The sequence below is a fragment of the Salmo trutta genome, chromosome 18 (genome assembly GCF_901001165.1).
Source record: "Salmo trutta chromosome 18, fSalTru1.1, whole genome shotgun sequence".
Taxonomy (NCBI): Eukaryota; Metazoa; Chordata; class Actinopteri; order Salmoniformes; family Salmonidae; genus Salmo; species Salmo trutta.
This window is the reverse complement of record NC_042974.1, coordinates 3217087-3234877: the sequence shown is the minus strand read 5'-3', so window position 1 is coordinate 3234877 and position 17791 is coordinate 3217087. Positions and strand designations below refer to the sequence as shown.

The window sequence follows — 17791 nt, the reverse complement described above, 5'->3', positions numbered from 1 at the left end:
GAACAAGAATAGACTGATGAGTTTCAGAAGAAAGTTCTTTGTTTCTGGCCATTTTGAGCCTGTAATCGAACCCAGAAATGCTGATTCTCCAGATACTCAACTAGTCTAAAGGCCTGTTTTATTGCTTCTTTAATCAGAACAACAGTTTTCAGCTGTGCTAACATAATTGCTTCAGGGTTTTCTAATGATCAAATAGTCTTTTAAAATGATAAACTTGGATTAGCTAACACAACGTGCCATTGGATCACAGGAGTGATGGTTGATAATGGGCCTCTGTACGCCTATGTAGATATTCCATTAAAAATCAGCCATTTCCAGCTACAATAGTCATTTACAACATTAACAATGTCTACACTGTATTTCTGATCAATTTGATGTTATTTTTAAAGGATAAAAAAATGTGCTTTTCTTTCAAAAACAAGGACATTTCTAAGTGACCCCAAACTTTTGAACGGTAGTGTATATATTCTTATTCCATACCTTTAGATGTGTGTGTATTAGGTAGTTGTTGTGGAATTTGTTAGATTACATGTTAGATATTACTGCACTGTCGGAACTAGAAGCACAAGCATTTCGCTACACTCGCAGTAACATCTGCTAACCATGTGTATGTGACCAATAACATTTGATTTGATTTGAAATGGACATCTTACTCGCCAATGTCTACCCGCATTTGGCAGGTGGCAGGTGTTCATTTTAGGCCGTGTGCGTGCGTGTGTGTGTGTGTGTGTGTGTGTGTGTGTGTGTGTGTGAGAGTGTGTGAGAGTGTGTGAGAGTGTGTGCCTATGTTTCAAAATCGGATTTCATCCATTCTTGTTCCTGCATTGCAGCAAAGGATGGCTCAGGAGGTTCTGACCCAGCTGAAAGAGCACCCGGATGCTTGGACCAGAGTGGACACCATACTGGAGTTCTCCCAGAGTATGAACACCAAAGTAAGTGAAAAACCTGCAGGGGGAGCACGTGCTGGTGGAGGGTCACAGTACTCTAGCTGTGAGGAACCTGCATGGAGCACGTGGTGGTGGAGGGTCACAGTACTCTAGTTGTGAGGAACCTGCAGGGGGAGCACGTGGTGGTGGAGGGTCACAGTACTTTAGCTGTGAGGAACCTGCAGGGGGAACACGTGGTGGTGGAGGGTCACAGTACTTTAGCTGTGAGGAACCTGCAGGGGGAGCACGTGGTGGTGGAGGGTCACAGTACTCTAGCTGTGAGGAACCTGCAGGGGGAGCACGTGGTGGTGGAGGGTCACAGTACTCTAGCTGTGAGGAACCTGCATGTAGCATGTGGTGGTGGAGGGTCACAGTACTCTAGCTGTGAGGAACCTGCAGGGGGAGCACGTGCTGGTGGAGGGTCACAGTACTCTAGCTGTGAGGAACCTGCAGGGGGAGCACGTGCTGGTGGAGGGTCACAGTACTCTAGCTGTGAGGAACCTGCAGGGGAGCACGTGGTGGTGGAGGGTCACAGTACTCTAGCTGTGAGGAACCTGCAGGGGGAGCACGTGGTGGTGGAGGGTCACAGTACTCTAGCTGTGAGGAACCTGCAGGGGGAACACGTGGTGGTGGAGGGTCACAGTACTTTAGCTGTGAGGAACCTGCAGGGGGAGCACGTGGTGGTGGAGGGTCACAGTACTCTAGCTGTGAGGAACCTGCATGGAGCACGTGGTGGTGGAGGGTCACAGTACTCTAGCTGTGAGGAACCTGCAGGGGGAGCACGTGGTGGTGGAGGGTCACAGTACTCTAGCTGTGAGGAACCTGCAGGGGAGCACGTGCTGGTGGAGGGTCACAGTACTCTAGCTGTGAGGAACCTGCAGGGGGAGCACGTGCTGGTGGAGGGTCACAGTACTCTAGCTGTGAGGAACCTGCAGGGGGAGCACGTGGTGGTGGAGGGTCACAGTACTCTAGCTGTGAGGAACCTGCAGGGGGAGCACGTGGTGGTGGAGGGTCACAGTACTCTAGCTGTGAGGAACCTGCAGGGGGAACACGTGGTGGTGGAGGGTCACAGTACTCTAGCTGTGAGGAACCTGCAGGGGGAGCACGTGGTGGTGGAGGGTCACAGTACTCTAGCTGTGAGGAACCTGCAGGGGGAGCACGTGGTGGTGGAGGGTCACAGTACTCTAGCTGTGAGGAACCTGCAGGGGGAACACGTGCTGGTGGAGGGTCACAGTACTCTAGCTGTGAGGAACCTGCAGGGGGAGCACGTGCTGGTGGAGGGTCACAGTACTCTAGCTGTGAGGAACCTGCAGGGGGAGCACGTGGTGGTGGAGGGTCACAGTACTCTAGCTGTGAGGAACCTGCAGGGGGAGCACGTGCTGGTGGAGGGTCACAGTACTCTAGCTGTGAGGAACCTGCAGGGGGAGCACGTGGTGGTGGAGGGTCACAGTACTTTAGCTGTGAGGAACCTGCAGGGGGAACACGTGGTGGTGGAGGGTCACAGTACTCTAGCTGTGAGGAACCTGCAGGGGGAGCACGTGGTGGTGGAGGGTCACAGTACTCTAGCTGTGAGGAACCTGCAGGGGGAGCACGTGCTGGTGGAGGGTCACAGTACTCTAGCTGTGAGGAACCTGCAGGGGGAGCACGTGGTGGTGGAGGGTCACAGTACTTTAGCTGTGAGGAAGTTAGGTGCTGGTAGTTACAACTCACTTGTCACTCAGTCGGTTGAGCATTATGCTTGTAACGGCAGGATAGTGGGTTCGATTTCCCCACATCACATGTATGTGAAATGTACGCACACATGACTAAAAGTGGCTTTGGATAAAAACGTCTGCTAAATGGCAGATACAGTGTTGTTACTTACTCAGACCCTTTTTCCCTTGAGGAGCATATGGCATCACCAGCAGCGCTCTCACATAGAACAACAACTTCAATCAGGGTTAGACGGATCAAACTAAAACACACACTCAAACATAGGTTGTTAAGTTCTGTCTGCCGAGCCCAATGGTAGGTTATCATGTAGTTCTGTCTGCCGAGCTCAATGGTAGGTTATCATGTAGTTCTGTCTGCCGAGCCCAATGGTAGGTTATCATGTAGTTCTGTCTGCCGAGCCCAATGGTAGGTTATCATGTAGTTCTGTCTGCCGAGCCCAATGGTAGGTTATCATGTAGTTCTGTCTGCCGAGCTCAATGGTAGGTTATCATGTAGTTCTGTCTGCCGAGCCCAATGGTAGGTTATCATGTAGTTCTGTCTGCCGAGCCCAATGGTAGGTTATCATGTAGTTCTGTCTGCCGAGCCCAATGGTAGGTTATCATGTAGTTCTGTCTGCCGAGCTCAATGGTAGGTTATCATGTAGTTCTGTCTGCCGAGCCCAATGGTAGGTTATCATGTAGTTCTGTCTGCCGAGCTCAATGGTAGGTTATCATGTAGTTCTGTCTGCCGAGCCCAATGGTAGGTTATCATGTAGTTCTGTCTGCCGAGCCCAATGGTAGGTTATCATGTAGTTCTGTCTGCCGAGCCCAATGGTAGGTTATCATGTAGTTCTGTCTGCCGAGCTCAATGGTAGGTTATCATGTAGTTCTGTCTGCCGAGCTCAATGGTAGGTTATCATGTAGTTCTGTCGTTCTCCCTTTGTCACAAATGACCTGATTTGCTAGAATTTTGATGTAATATTTCTGGAGGGATGGTTGGTTGTTTTGGTCTGTCTTTGGTGTTGATAGATTTGGGAGTTGTAACACTGATGTAGGTTTACTCTGTTACTCCTCCTGAGAGACCCCCTACCACCCCCATCCTACCACCCCCGTCCTACCACCCCCGTCCTACCACCCCCCCCGTCCTACCACCCCCGTCCTACCACCCCCGTCCTACCACCCCCGTCCTACCACCCCATCCTACCACCCCATCCTACCACCCCATCCTACCACCCCCGTCCTACCACCCCCGTCCTACCACCCCCGTCCTACCACCCCCATCCTACCACCCCCATCCTACCACCCCATCCTACCACCCCCGTCCTACCACCCCCGTTCTACCACCCCCGTTCTACCACCCCCATCCTACCACCCCCATCCTACCACCCCCATCCTACCACCCCCATTCTCAGGACCCCCATTCTACCACCCCCATTCTACCATTCTACCACCCCCATCCTACCACCCCATCCTACCACCCCCATCCTACCACCCCATCCTACCACCCCCATTCTCAGGACCCCCATTCTACCACCCCCATTATACCACCCCATCCTACCACCCCATCCTACCACCCCCATCCTACCACCCCCATTCTCAGGACCCTGCTCTATCAGCTTGAGTGAAACTAGGCATCTCCACAGTGAAATCCCTTAGTGTGGTACTCACTACTCCTAAATACAGTCATAGTGAACAATAGTAACGGCGTCTTATTGTCGGGACTAACGGAGGATAAGTCCGCTGTGGCTCGTTGGGCAAAGCCTATGGGGGAGATTCATGTTTTTGTTGTCTAAACTCTGAAAATAAGGTCTGTGGTAAACACAGGGTTAGAATAACTTCTGTTTTGTTCTATGAGATAATCTTCATCAGCTAAAATACATTTTTGTGAATTTTTTAAGAATTTATGTAATCAAAAAAAGCTAGCGATGTGCTGACATGTAAACATGTTAAATACACTGCATGCACAGCTTTCACAACTTCATCTAAATGGACATCCAAAATCTGGTTAAATAGCCTGTAACACAGCTCTGGTTAAATAGCCGTGTAACACAGCTCTGGTTAAATAGCCTGGAACACAGCTCTGGTTAAATACACTGCATGCACAGCTTCACAACTTCATCTAAATGGACATCCAAAATCTGGTTAAATAGCCTGGAACACAGCTCTGTTAAATAGCCTCTAACACAGCTCTGGTTAAATAGCCTGGAACACAGCTCTGGTTAAATAGCCTCTAACAAAGCTCTGGTTAAATAGCCTCTAACACAGCTCTGGTTAAATAGCCGTGTAACACAGCTCTGGTTAAATAGCCGTGTAACGCAGCTCTGGTTAAATAGCCTGTAACACAGCTCTGGTTAAATAGCCGTGTAACACAGCTCTGGTTAAATAGCCTGTAACACAGCTCTGGTTAAATAGCCGTGTAACACAGCTCTGGTTAAATAGCCTGTAACACAGCTCTGGTTAAATAGCCGTGTAACACAGCTCTGGTTAAATAGCCTGTAACACAGCTCTGGTTAAATAGCCGTGTAACACAGCTCTGGTTAAATAGCCGTGTAACACAGCTCTGGTTAAATAGCCGTGTAACACAGCTCTGGTTAAATAGCCTGTAACACAGCTCTGGTTAAATAGCCGTCTAACACAGCTCTGGTTAAATAGCCGTGGAACACAGCTCTGGTTAAATAGCCTCTAACACAGCTCTGGTTAAATAGCCGTGGAACACAGCTCTGGCTAAATAGCCTGTAACACAGCTCTGGTTAAATAGCCTGGAACACAGCTCTGGTTAAATAGCCTCTAACAAAGCTCTGGTTAAATAGCCTCTAACACAGCTCTGGTTAAATAGCCTGGAACACAGCTCTGGTTAAATAGCCGTGGAACACAGCTCTGGTTAAATAGCCGTGTAACACAGCTCTGGTTAAATAGCCGTGTAACGCAGCTCTGGTTAAATAGCCTGTAACACAGCTCTGGTTAAATAGCCGTGTAACACAGCTCTGGTTAAATAGCCTGTAACACAGCTCTGGTTAAATAGCCGTGTAACACAGCTCTGGTTAAATAGCCTGTAACACAGCTCTGGTTAAATAGCCGTGTAACACAGCTCTGGTTAAATAGCCTGTAACACAGCTCTGGTTAAATAGCCGTGTAACACAGCTCTGGTTAAATAGCCGTGTAACACAGCTCTGGTTAAATAGCCTGTAACACAGCTCTGGTTAAATAGCCGTCTAACACAGCTCTGGTTAAATAGCCGTGGAACACAGCTCTGGTTAAATAGCCTCTAACACAGCTCTGGTTAAATAGCCGTGGAACACAGCTCTGGCTAAATAGCCTGTAACACAGCTCTGGTTAAATAGCCGTGTAACACAGCTCTGGTTAAATAGCCTGGAACACAGCTCTGGTTAAATAGCCGTGTAACACAGCTCTGGTTAAATAGCCTGGAACACAGCTCTGGTTAAATACACTGCATGCACAGCTTCACAACTTTATCTAAATGGACATCCAAAATCTGGTTAAATAGCCTGGAACACAGCTCTGGTTAAATAGCCTCTAACACAGCTCTGGTTAAATAGCCTGGAACACAGCTCTGGTTAAATAGCCTGTAACACAGCTCTGGTTAAATAGCCGTGGAACACAGCTCTGGTTAAATAGCCTGTAACACAGCTCTGGTTAAATAGCCGTGTAACACAGCTCTGGTTAAATAGCCTGGAACACAGCTCTGGTTAAATACACTGCATGCACAGCTTCACAACTTTATCTAAATGGACATCCAAAATCTGGTTAAATAGCCTGGAACACAGCTCTGGTTAAATAGCCTCTAACACAGCTCTGGTTAAATAGCCTGGAACACAGCTCTGGTTAAATAGCCTGTAACACAGCTCTGGTTAAATAGCCTCTAACACAGCTCTGGTTAAATAGCCTCTAACACAGCTCTGGTTAAATAGCCTGTAACACAGCTCTGGTTAAATAGCCTCTAACACAGCTCTGGTTAAATAGCCTGTAACACAGCTCTGGTTATATAGCCGTGGAACACAGCTCTGGTTAAATAGCCGTGTAACACCGCTCTGGTTAAATAGCCGTGTAACACAGCTCTGGTTAAATAGCCTGTAACACAGCTCTGGTTAAATAGCCGTGTAACACAGCTCTGGTTAAATAGCCTGTAACACAGCTCTGGTTAAATAGCCTGTAACACAGCTCTGGTTAAATAGCCGTGTAACACAGCTCTGGTTAAATAGCCTGTAACACAGCTCTGGTTAAATAGCCGTGTAACACAGCTCTGGTTAAATAGCCGTGTAACACAGCTCTGGTTAAATAGCCTGTAACACAGCTCTGGTTAAATAGCCGTCTAACACAGCTCTGGTTAAATAGCCGTCTAACACAGCTCTGGTTAAATAGCCGTGTAACACAGCTCTGGTTAAATAGCCGTGTAACACAGCTCTGGTTAAATAGCCGTGTAACACAGCTCTGGTTAAATAGCCGTGTAACACAGCTCTGGTTAAATAGCCTGTAACACAGCTCTGGTTAAATAGCCGTGTAACACAGCTCTGGTTAAATAGCCGTGTAACACAGCTCTGGTTAAATAGCCGTGTAACACAGCTCTGGTTAAATAGCCGTGTAACACAGCTCTGGTTAAATAGCCGTGTAACACAGCTCTGATTAAATAGCCGTGTAACACAGCTCTGGTTAAATAGCCGTCTAACACAGCTCTGGTTAAATAGCCGTCTAACACAGCTCTGGTTAAATAGCCGTGGAACACAGCTCTGGTTAAATAGCCGTGGAACACAGCTCTGGTTAAATAGCCGTGGAACACAGCTCTGGTTAAATAGCCGTGTAACACAGCTCTGGTTAAATAGCCTGTAACACAGCTCTGGTTAAATAGCCGTGGAACACAGCTCTGGTTAAATAGCCGTGGAACACAGCTCTGGTTAAATAGCCTGTAACACAGCTCTGGTTAAATAGCCTCTAACACAGCTCTGGTTAAATAGCCTCTAACACAGCTCTGGTTAAATAGCCTGTAACACAGCTCTGGTTAAATAGCCTGGAACACAGCTCTGGGATATTGACAGCCAGAGACTGGCTTAGTTGTGATATCAGTAAGTTAGTATGTTATATTTGCCTCCCCAAATTGTTTGGTTAGTTGTAAAGGGGTACGAAGACAGGAGGGAGATTCCATGCTAGCTAGCTAGCTAGCAAGCTAACGTAGCTAACATGCTTAGCTTACCTTCTAAGACATACCCGAAGTCTCCTCTTGACAACACCGTTCAGGAAACAATAAAACAAGCACCTTCCCGCTGAAGAGCTATGGGTGCAGGCTGGAGCAAAACAATACACCATCCTGGTAAGCAGAAAGCCAACAGACTTGTTTAGCTAAGTAGTGGCGAGAAAATTTTTGCAACCTAATGCTGTTGTTCCATTTCTATTACAGTTAGCAACAGACTTATTTTGAGCACATAAAGGCTTCATAGTCCATAAAGGTCATGTTAACTGACTGATATTTGCTCATAGAACAAAACATATATAAGTTCTCCTAAGCCTGTGGTCACCTCAAACCCCATTCATTTCCCTCACAGCAAGGGCCAATTGAAGCAGAGGTAGAAAATGCTAACTCATTTCTGTTTTTTAGGACTACAAGCTGGTGAGCTCTATTCCTTCCTTGCACTCGCATACAGCTTAGATAGCTCTACACACTGAAAGCTTACGCACACATCCAAATCAACTTGACAATCCAATGATAGGTAGTACTTTCTAGTTTATTTGCAAAACAAACACACATTAAGGTGGGCAAAGGGAGGGTTCTCCTGTCCAGTATTTGTGTAACCATCAAAGAGGCTCTTGTTTAGATCTCTGTATTTTCTATAAGTGTTCAAAATGAAATGTAATTTTTTAGTTTTCCTCAAAGTGATGGTAATGTTTGCCTTTTCCTTTTTGTTGCTTGCCTGTTGCCCTTTAACCCTGACATCCATTACTAATGTCTTGAGTTGATCTACCAACAGTATTGTTATAGTTTCAAATTCATTACTTGCCCCAAAATGAGGTCTTTAGAGGAAAAGACAGTAAAGAAGGAATCAGAAAAGGTAGAACAACTCTTGGATTTGTCTAAATTCTGCATTCACCTTTTTTCTTTCATTTATTGACAAAATAAAGAGACAACAGTGCATCATTTTTTAACTAAAGCACTTGTTGTGAACATTTGGGTTTTTTAATAATTGATAACTACTTTCAAATAACTTAGTTTTCCTAAAGAAATGTAATTGAATGAATTCAAGTTGTTACAACTTGCTATTTGCTATTGATATGAATCCTAATGTTCCGTTATGTTGATTGGTTGTAATAGGAGGAAAAGGGGTGTGTCCTCCTGTGCACCTTGACACTGCTAGGCTTTGACGGCAGGCCTACACAAGGTCTACCCTTTACATTCCCTTTGACTCTGTTCTGTTCAGCACTTTCTATTACATCTGCTTCAGTGGGCTGAGGGAGTGGTGTACAGACTGCAGTCAGTCAGTCATTAGGGTAGAGGGAGTGGTGTACAGACTGCAGTCAGTCATTAGGGTAGAGGAAGTGGGGTACAGACTGCAGTCAGTCAGTCATTAGGGTAGAGGGAGTGGTGTACAGACTGCAGTCAGTCATTAGGGTAGAGGAAGTGGGGTACAGACTGAAGTCAGTCATTAGGGTAGAGGAAGTGGGGTGCAGACTGCAGTCAGTCATTAGGGTAGAGGAAGTGGGGTACAGACTGAAGTCAGTCATTAGGGTAGAGGAAGTGGTGTGCAGACTGCAGTCAGTCAGTCATTAGGGTAGAGGAAGTGGGGTACAGACTGCAGTCAGTCATTAGGGTAGAGGGAGTGGGGTACAGACTGAAGTCAGTCAGTCATTAGGGTAGAGGGAGTGGTGTACAGACTGCAGTCAGTCATTAGGGTAGAGGAAGTGGGGTACAGACTGAAGTCAGTCATTAGGGTAGAGGAAGTGGTGTGCAGACTGCAGTCAGTCAGTCATTAGGGTAGAGGAAGTGGGGTACAGACTGCAGTCAGTCATTAGGGTAGAGGGAGTGGGGTACAGACTGAAGTCAGTCATTAGGGTAGAGGAAGTGGGGTACAGACTGAAGTCAGTCAGTCATTAGGGTAGAGGAAGTGGGGTACAGACTGAAGTCAGTCATTAGGGTAGAGGAAGTGGGGTACAGACTGCAGTCAGTCAGTCATTAGGGTAGAGGGAGTGGTGTACAGACTGCAGTCAGTCATTAGGGTAGAGGAAGTGGGGTACAGACTGCAGTCAGTCAGTCATTAGGGTAGAGGGAGTGGGGTACAGACTGAAGTCAGTCAGTCATTAGGGTAGAGGAAGTGGGGTACAGACTGCAGTCAGTCAGTCATTAGGGTAGAGGAAGTGGGGTACAGACTGCAGTCAGTCATTAGGGTAGAGGAAGTGGGGTGCAGACTGAAGTCAGTCAGTCATTAGGGTAGAGGGAGTGGGGTGCAGACTGCAGTCAGTCATTAGGGTACAGGAAGTGGGGTACAGACTGCAGTCAGTCATTAGGGTACAGGAAGTGGGGTGCAGACTGCAGTCAGTCATTAGGGTAGAGGAAGTGGGGTGCAGACTGAAGTCAGTCAGTCATTAGGGTAGAGGAAGTGGGTACAGACTGCAGTCAGTCATTAGGGTAGAGGAAGTGGGGTACAGACTGAAGTCAGTCATTAGGGTAGAGGAAGTGGGGTACAGACTGCAGTCAGTCAGTCATTAGGGTAGAGGAAGTGGGGTGCAGACTGAAGTCAGTCAGTCATTAGGGTAGAGGAAGTGGGGTACAGACTGAAGTCAGTCATTAGGGTAGAGGAAGTGGGGTACAGACTGAAGTCAGTCATTAGGGTAGAGGAAGTGGGGTGCAGACTGAAGTCAGTCAGTCATTAGGGTAGAGGAAGTGGGGTACAGACTGAAGTCAGTCATTAGGGTAGAGGAAGTGGGGTGCAGACTGAAGTCAGTCAGTCATTAGGGTAGAGGAAGTGGGGTGCAGACTGAAGTCAGTCAGTCATTAGGGTAGAGGAAGTGGGGTACAGACTGCAGTCAGTCAGTCATTAGGGTAGAGGAAGTGGGGTACAGACTGCAGTCAGTCAGTCATTAGGGTAGAGGAAGTGGGGTACAGACTGCAGTCAGTCATTAGGGTAGAGGAAGTGGGGTACAGACTGCAGTCAGTCAGTCATTAGGGTAGAGGAAGTGGGGTACAGACTGAAGTCAGTCAGTCATTAGGGTAGAGGAAGTGGGGTACAGACTGCAGTCAGTCATTAGGGTAGAGGAAGTGGGGTACAGACTGAAGTCAGTCATTAGGGTAGAGGAAGTGGGGTGCAGACTGCAGTCAGTCATTAGGGTAGAGGAAGTGGGGTACAGACTGAAGTCAGTCAGTCATTAGGGTAGAGGAAGTGGGGTGCAGACTGAAGTCAGTCAGTCATTAGGGTAGAGGAAGTGGGGTACAGACTGAAGTCAGTCAGTCATTAGGGTAGAGGAAGTGGGGTACAGACTGCAGTCAGTCATTAGGGTAGAGGAAGTGGGGTACAGACTGAAGTCAGTCATTAGGGTAGAGGAAGTGGGGTGCAGACTGCAGTCAGTCATTAGGGTAGAGGAAGTGGTGTACAGACTGCAGTCAGTCATTAGGGTAGAGGAAGTGGGGTACAGACTGCAGTCAGTCAGTCATTAGGGTAGAGGAAGTGGGGTACAGACTGCAGTCAGTCAGTCATTAGGGTAGAGGATGTGGGGTACAGACTGCAGTCAGTCACTCATTAGGGTAGAGGAAGTGGGGTGCAGACTGCAGTCAGTCAGTCAGTCATTAGGGTAGTAATAATATAGATGAGAGGTCTAGTAGTGAGCGACGTGATATTTCACCTGAAGGGATCACAACTCTGTCTATTTCTACATCTGTCTCTCTCTCTCTCTCTGTCTCTCTCTCTCTCTCTCTCTCTCTCTCTCTCTCTCTCTCTCTCTCTCTCTCTCTGATCTTCTCTCCATCCCTAAACCTTGCAATGCGGCGCTGGTGGCAGCGGAAAAAAGTGTTGCAAGACCTCACCCTCTGTCTTTCATTAAAAAAATGTGCCTTGTTTTATTTCTGCCTTGTTTTATTTCTGGCCTGTTTTATTTCTGCCTTGTTTTATTTCTGCCCTGTTTTATTTCTGTCTGGTGATAATTGAAGGTGTATCAGTCAAAAGGTTCTCAAGATGTTCACTAGGCATCACCTGACAGCTGCTATTGGTGGAGACCAACAGTTAGTAGTGATGACAGTGTAGTGCACCTTTAATGAACCGCCCCACCAGCTTTAAAACTAACAACTTTCAATCTCATTTATTTGTTGAATCACTGACTGTCTTCCATCTTACCTTTTTGAAACAGTGATCCCTACTGTCTTCCACCTTTTGAAACAGTGATCCCTACTGTCTTCCACCTTTTGAAACAGTGATCCCTACTGTCTTCCACCTTTTGAAACAGTGATCCCTGCTGTCTTCCACCTTTTGAAACAGTGATCCCTGCTGTCTTCCACCTTTTGAAACAGTGATCCCTGCTGTCTTCCACCTTTTGAAACAGTGATCCCTGCTGTCTTCCACCTTTTGAAACAGTGATCCCTGCTGTCTTCTACCTTTTGAAACAGTGATCCCTACTGTCTTCCACCTTTTGAAACAGTGATCCCTGCTGTCTTCCACCTTTTGAAACAGTGATCCCTGCTGTCTTCCACCTTTTGAAACAGTGATCCCTGCTGTCTTCCACCTTTTGAAACAGTGATCCCTACTGTCTTCCACCTTTTGAAACAGTGATCCCTACTGTCTTCCACCTTTTGAAACAGTGATCCCTGCTGTCTTCCACCTTTTGAAACAGTGATCCCTGCTGTCTTCCACCTTTTGAAACAGTGATCCCTACTGTCTTCCACCTTTTGAAACAGTGATCCCTACTGTCTTCCACCTTTTGAAACAGTGATCCCTGCTGTCTTCCACCTTTTGAAACAGTGATCCCTGCTGTCTTCCACCTTTTGAAACAGTGATCCCTGCTGTCATCCACCTTTTGAAACAGTGATCCCTACTGTCTTCCACCTTTTGAAACAGTGATCCCTGCTGTCTTCCACCTTTTGAAACAGTGATCCCTGCTGTCTTCCACCTTTTGAAACAGTGATCCCTGCTGTCTTCCACCTTTTGAAACAGTGATCCCTACTGTCTTCCACCTTTTGAAACAGTGATCCCTGCTGTCTTCCACCTTTTGAAACAGTGATCCCTGCTGTCTTCCACCTTTTGAAACAGTGATCCCTGCTGTCTTCCACCTTTTGAAACAGTGATCCCTACTGTCTTCCACCTTTTGAAACAGTGATCCCTGCTGTCTTCCACCTTACCTTTTGAAACAGTGATCCCTACTGTCTTCCACCTTTTGAAACAGTGATCCCTACTGTCTTCCACCTTTTGAAACAGTGATCCCTGCTGTCTTCCACCTTTTGAAACAGTGATCCCTGCTGTCTTCCACCTTTTGAAACAGTGATCCCTGCTGTCTTCCACCTTACCTTTTGAAACAGTGATCCCTACTGTCTTCCACCTTTTGAAACAGTGATCCCTACTGTCTTCCACCTTTTGAAACAGTGATCCCTACTGTCTTCCACCTTTTGAAACAGTGATCCCTGCTGTCTTCCACCTTTTGAAACAGTGATCCCTGCTGTCTTCCACCTTTTGAAACAGTGATCCCTGCTGTCTTCCACCTTTTGAAACAGTGATCCCTGCTGTCTTCCACCTTTTGAAACAGTGATCCCTGCTGTCTTCCACCTTTTGAAACAGTGATCCCTGCTGTCTTCCACCTTTTGAAACAGTGATCCCTACTGTCTTCCACCTTACCTTTTGAAACAGTGATCCCTGCTGTCTTCCACCTTTTGAAACAGTGATCCCTGCTGTCTTCCACCTTTTGAAACAGTGATCCCTGCTGTCTTCCACCTTTTGAAACAGTGATCCCTGCTGTCTTCCACCTTTTGAAACAGTGATCCCTGCTGTCATCCACCTTTTGAAACAGTGATCCCTACTGTCTTCCACCTTTTGAAACAGTGATCCCTGCTGTCATCCACCTTTTGAAACAGTGATCCCTGCTGTCATCCACCTTTTGAAACAGTGATCCCTGCTGTCATCCACCTTTTGAAACAGTGATCCCTGCTGTCATCCACCTTTTGAAACAGTGATCCCTGCTGTCTTCCACCTTTTGAAACAGTGATCCCTGCTGTCATCCACCTTTTGAAACAGTGATCCCTGCTGTCATCCACCTTTTGAAACAGTGATCCCTGCTGTCTTCCACCTTTTGAAACAGTGATCCCTGCTGTCATCCACCTTTTGAAACAGTGATCCCTACTGTCTTCCACCTTACCTTTTGAAACAGTGATCCCTACTGTCTTCCACCTTTTGAAACAGTGATCCCTGCTGTCTTCCACCTTTTGAAACAGTGATCCCTGCTGTCTTCAACCTTACCTTTTGAAACAGTGATCCCTGCTGTCTTCCACCTTTTGAAACAGTGATCCCTGCTGTCTTCCACCTTTTGAAACAGTGATCCCTGCTGTCTTCCACCTTTTGAAACAGTGATCCCTGCTGTCTTCCACCTTTTGAAACAGTGATCCCTGCTGTCTTCCACCTTACCTTTTGAAACAGTGATCCCTGCAGTTGAAATACTGTTGATCCAAATAACAATAGACCAAATGATAAAATACACCAACTTGTAACATTGAAGTCATTTTTAAATGTTTGTTTGGCTTGACTTTATAAAAGCATATCATTCATTTGATAGATAAAGGACAAATGAAAACCTGTGGCTGGTCTTGCTGTTTCTTATGAGACACACCAGTTTAAGGTGAAAATTGGTCCGTGTCTAGAATGGTACCCTATTCCCTCTATAGTGCACTCCTTTTTAACCAGAGCTGGTAGTGCACTATATAAGGGATATGATGCCATTTGGGATGCACACACAACCTGATTAGTTTGGTTGTTATGAGGGAAGAGATTTGTTAGGTGCAGTAAGACACCAGTCTTACCCTGGTGCTTCCTAAACAGACCAACGTTCACATTTCTGATAACAACATAGTTTTAATACCAAATCTGCAATGTCTCTCAGGCTACTAGGTTTGACGTAACTAAAGACAATGGGACGGTGGTAATAATAATAATAATATCTTTATTTTATATTGTATTTTTTATTACAAGTAGAATCTGTCACTTTAAAAACCAAATAAACAGTAGTATTTAACAAAACAAATGTTGTGAGGTGTATTAGTGTTGTTAACCTCCGTCTTTCACCTTCTGGTCCTGGGAGAAACAGCAGGACTTCTACATGCCTTCAGCCCTACGGTGGCTCGTAGAGGACAAAACTAAAATACCACTTTTATTCAAATGTTTACATACTAAAAAATCTGCATGAAATGTAGTTCAATCCGATTGAAACAGATATATATTTTTAGGCAGGCTCAATTCATGTTTTTTGTTGTTTCTGTTGCTCCAAAATATACACCAAATGTTTTTAATGTTCAGCGTTGCTATGACCACTGTCACCTCACGCTGTTTCTCTCCTTGTGCGTTACAGTACTATGCTCTGCAGATTCTGGAAACGGTTATCAAAACAAGATGGAAGATTCTACCCAGAAACCAGTGTGAAGGTAAGCCTCGCTGCCCCTGCACAAATCACATTTCTTGTCAGCAGTTGTCGCTAAGTGCTTTACAGATACCCAGCCTAAGAGCAAGCAATGCAGAATTAATTTATTTAACCTTTATTTAACTAGGCAAGTCAGTTAAGAACAAATTCTTATTTACAATGACGGCCTACACCGGACAAACCCAGACGACGCTGGGCCAATTGTGCGCCGCCTTATGAGACTTCCAATCACAGCTGGTTGTGATACAGCCTGGATTCGAACCAGTGTGTTTGTAGTGACGCCGCTAGCACTGAGATGCAGTGCCTTAGACCGCTACGCCACTCGGGAGCCCAGTGGCACAGTGTCTAGGAAAAACTCCCTGGAAGGCAGAAACCTAGAGAGGAATCAGGCTCTGAGGGGTGACCAGTCCTCTCCTGGCTGTACTGGGTAGAGAGGAACCAGGCTCTGAGGGGTGACCAGTCCTCTCCTGGCTGTACTGGGTAGAGAGGAACCAGGCTCTGAGGGGTGGCCAGTCCTCTCCTGGCTGTACTGGGTAGAGAGGAACCAGGCTCTGAGGGGTGGCCAGTCCTCTCCTGGCTGTACTGGGTAGAGAGGAACCAGGCTCTGAGGGGTGACCAGTCCTCTCCTGGCTGTACTGGGTAGAGAGGAACCAGGCTCTGAGGGGTGGCCAGTCCTCTCCTGGCTGTACTGGGTAGAGAGGAACCAGGCTCTGAGGGGTGACCAGTCCTCTCCTGGCTGTACTGGGTAGAGAGGAACCAGGCTCTGAGGGGTGGCCAGTCCTCTCCTGGCTGTACTGGGTAGAGAGGAACCAGGCTCTGAGGGGTGGCCAATCCTCTCCTGGCTGTACTGGGTAGAGAGGAACCAGGCTCTGAGGGGTGACCAGTCCTCTCCTGGCTGTACTGGGTAGAGAGGAACCAGGCTCTGAGGGGTGACCAGTCCTCTCCTGGCTGTACTGGGTAGAGAGGAACCAGGCTCTGAGGGGTGACCAGTCCTCTACTAGCTGTACTGGGTAGAGAGGAACCAGGCTCTGAGGGGTGGCCAGTCCTCTCCTGGCTGTACTGGGTAGAGAGGAACCAGGCTCTGAGGGGTGGCCAGTCCTCTCCTGGCTGTACTAGATGGGCATTAAGGCCAGATTGTTGTCAAACAATTTCGCCCCTCTCAGCCTCGCTCGCCAACCAAACCATTCCCTCACCTCGTGTCTGAGGACAGGGTGAAACAGGACATCAGACTGTTGAATGCGTGTTGACACGACTGTAGGTGAATTTGGACACGGTATTTGTGTCTTAGTTTCACTGCTCTGTCTCTTAAGACACATGTTCTTGCTCATTAAGAGTTGGAGAAGAACCCATGGGGAGAATCAGCTGTCCTTTGGAATATTGCTCCTGACAACTCAAGACGTCTTAATTGTGGAGGCAGCGACACCCCCCCTCTCTCTCCCCTTAACCCGGCCGACGTGCGGTTGCCAAGATGGGCCGTGTTCCCCTCTAAGCACGCCGGTTTCACTTTCTGCTTGGCTGAGTCCTGTTCACTTCTGCAGAAAGGCTGGGTTCTGTCTCTGGCAGTTCTTTACACAAGGGAAAAGCTAGGGGGAAAGAATTAAACAGACTGCTGTTGGTTGAGGGATTGTAAAGGGACTTGTGCTGTAACTTTAGCCAGCGACCACTGGTGTGAGTCTATCCGTCCCAGCATGTCCATCTTAGTTAAAACATGTCGATAGAAAGCCATGACAGACAGGCTGAGGCTCAATATGTTGGTCGAAGATCTAGCATCAGCTACACAGGAGATCTGATCAATTTAGGGACGGTCACATCAACATTTGAATCATTTTCTTCACTAGGTAGTGTGTATATTAGACTTGGGCAGTATACTGTGTACAGGGGATTTGGAAATGGCCACCGAATGGTTTTTCAATACAGTCCATACTGTTGAAACTACTGTATTTCTTTGAAGTTTTTCAATAAATTGTAATATTTGTAGCTACTTTTGAAGTAAATACCTGCAGTGCAATAGGTTAGGAGATAAAGCAGGCAGGTTGTGTTCTTCATTTCACCTGTCACATTATTTTACGAAGCTTATTGTAGCTTTATGAAGCTTAGTGTAGTTCCCCAGAACAGATGAGCCAGTCATGTGTTTGTAATTAGCACAATGGGAGAAAGCAGGAGTCAAGCTGTGTATTGACAGGGCTGTGTTTTATATGGAAAGTCAACAGAGTTTTTGTTGCTTCAATAGAGTGATCAGAGACATGTAACTATAGCTTTCCTTCACAGAAAACAGCTTCATTTTCATCAGATGACAACAAAAGTGCAACCACACCAGTAAATACAATGAAAAAGCAATGTATTATTTGCTAAAACGATGCATGGCCATCATATTTCTAATACTTATCATAGAAAGAATGTAGCCAGCTACATTTCCTAATGTTTTGTTTCAAGTTAATGGAGAACAGTAGCTCCATATCAGTCAGAGTGCTGTCTGCTGATAGAATGATGGAGAACAGTAGCTCCACATCAGTCAGAGTGCTGTCTGCTGATAGAATGATGGAGAACAGTAGCTCCACATCAGTCAGA

The 17791-nt window shown here is 46.7% G+C and overlaps 1 pseudogene; it reads left to right on the top strand.

Moving 5' to 3' along the window:
• LOC115152766 (exportin-1-like) overlaps window positions 1-17791 on the top strand; it is an 83513-nt pseudogene that overhangs the window by 6765 nt on the left and 58957 nt on the right.